Raw genomic sequence first — 2,818 nt, forward strand, 5'->3', positions numbered from 1 at the left:
TAACCTCGGCGTGAAGAGAGCAGATGAAAAAGAGAGAGAAAAAACCCGAAGAGTCCGAGTCGTCCGAGCTGTGTCCGGCTCGGTGCTGGCAGCTGCATTTCGCTTCTCGATTATTCGCGTCAAACGTAATCTCCCTCCCCCCTCCTCTCTCTCTCTCTGTCTCAAGATCAAGGCTTCGAGATATTAGCGTGATTACCGCATAAGAAAACAATCTGGGTTAGCGCGGAGCGTATATATGTATAATGTCACGCGCGCGAAAACGGTGCGTGTGTACGTCTGCATGCATGCGTGCGTGCATGATGCGTGCCCGCGCGCGTGTGTGTGTGTGTGTGTGTGTGTACAGGTCGCGTGTATATGTTCCCGCGGCAAATATATGCTGCACGTATGTGTATGTTACGTACGGGCATCCGAATGCCGATACCGCTCGATCAGATCGAAGGCGGCCCGCCGGCCGATCGAGTCTCGGCCATGTGAGTCAGTAAGACGTTTGCTCCGCATGCCACACCCGCGGTGCATTGTGTGCATTCCGTTTGTCGCGCTACACAGTGCAGCAGGCGAGACGTATTTCTTTGAGGCTCCAACGCCGATCTTTCCCGCGAGGTGAAAGGTCGCCTCGCGGTGAAATGCTTCTCGGCAATTTGGAATTTTTTTTTTTGCACTTGCTTGAGTTTTTGTCTGAAAGATATTTTTTTCGCGAAATTAAACCCGGCGGTAATTCGCTTTTGCGCTCACTTGATTCTCTAAATGACAGTAAACTCACGCGATTACGAATAAAATAACGAGGATACAAATGGAAAAAAAGTTTGCCTTTTTTAAATTTTGGTCACTGTTTCTTAACACAAGTTTTAATTGAGATTTACAATTGGAAGTAAATCGAAGAAATTTGATGAGAAAAATCATAAATTTCATACATAATAATACAACATATATTTTTTTAGAAAATGATCTTGAAATCTAACAGCCGAAATTTAAAGCCTGAAATCTAAAAATCGACCAAATTCGTTATGATTTCGATAGCAAATGCGACGCTCAGCATGGATTATCAGCTTCCTATCTCATACCTACATATAGGTATCGTTAAGGAACAAAATATTCTATGGCGGAAAAGCCTTGGATTGCCCGTAGCTGGTAGACATTAGCTAATGTTATATCTCCGTATTTTACACAAGGTTAAATAATAAAATACCCGGCTCCGTGCCTACAGGCGCGAACGAGAAGTTATCGCTCGGTATTAAAACCACATAATCTAAGCTGGTATACGACAGGATTTTAGTCGTCGTACGTCGACGGGAAAACAAGCCGGTGATATTTGCTGCCGTAAGAATTTCCTGTCGCGCGCGTTACTTTCAAGATCAATGCAAATATTGTCGTGTATTGATATTGTCGCTCCTATATATTCGATCCGGCATTTCTTCCCTCGGCGAGATGCACATAACGTAAAATATAAATCTCGCATGTAGAACCCGCGATTTCGCGGCCGCGCTGCGAATCGATATGTTATCATTTACAGGCGTGCAAAACGTGTTCTAACGATTATACAGGGCCAATCCGGCGGGACCCGGATCCTAATCGCGATTTCGCGCACATACAGGCGCGAGCGCGTGTGCAATTTCACGTGTCGCGCGCACACAGGCGCGGTGAACGGTCAAGGCCACCGTACATACATACATACGTACGCCGCCGACGTTCACCGCGACGTAGAATCGCGAGAAAGCAGTTCCTCGATGTGTTTTCCGATCACCTCCGGTCTCTAGACTTGACCTTCGCTTTATCGTTCGTTATTGCTCGCCGTTTGAAGAAACCGGTGGGCGACGCGAACAGAACGCGCGAACACCCCGAAGCGAGTGAAGTGAAGGGATCGGCTACATGTGCGCGCGCGCGGCAAATTTGTTCGCTATTAATCGGCGAATAAATCACTCGCCAACTGATAAATCGGGGCCGTTTCCATCGGCAACAGCGATTCTGACGTTAATCGCGATTAATGTCGGTGAGATTTCAAATATTAATTTCAGTCTTACACTCTGATGGCGTTTTCCCGCGCGCGAGTGTCGGTCGGCTCGCCACTCAGTTGTGAATGCGAACCGCCGCGTTACCCGCGATTTCTCGGTAAAAAAACCGCCTTCCTGGTTTTCTTATCTTTCTCGCACAATCTCTCGCAAAATTGTCCCGCGAACTGTCGTCCGCCGACGCGAGAGTCTGCGCGGGTCACGCTAAATTACGGTAAATCCGCGCGGTGTTTAACGCAGACAGATGCGGATTGTCGTTCGTCTCGCTATTGTCGTTTTAATTACTGTCGTCGCGTCTTTCGGTCTAAGTTTATCGTGCACTCGTGCGATGAAAGACTGGGAATTAAAATTACCACGGGGAGAGAGAGAGAGAGAGGGAGATAGATCTCTTCCCCTCCTCCAGTGTGAACCACGTGAGAAAATGCGTGCGGACGAAATGGTAGAGAGCCGGCGCGCTGTCGTGACTATGCCGGCTTTATCCTACCTTGCCGAGTTACGCGAGCAGAGCAACAACCGATGGCAGAACTAGAATTACGTTCTAGGCAGCGATGAACTTGGCCCAAGAAACGGGAATGAAATTACTGCTATTGCGCGCTCCCGCGCTTTTTGCCGGACGACGCACTGCTCGACGGCTGTTTTATAACGTTTCTTACATTACAATAGACCATTCAGCCAACCGGGAAACTTTATGTCTAATAGTGGCGTAATGTATTCAATAAGACGTGTAATATAATTGATCTTTTATCTATATTACAGTATTTTACAGCTGTCTCTTATACACATCTCTGAGCGGGCTGGCAAGGCAGACCGAT

This window comes from Wasmannia auropunctata, unplaced genomic scaffold (assembly GCF_000956235.1).
Source record: "Wasmannia auropunctata unplaced genomic scaffold, wasmannia.A_1.0 LD336053.1, whole genome shotgun sequence".
Classification (NCBI taxonomy): Eukaryota; Metazoa; Arthropoda; class Insecta; order Hymenoptera; family Formicidae; genus Wasmannia; species Wasmannia auropunctata.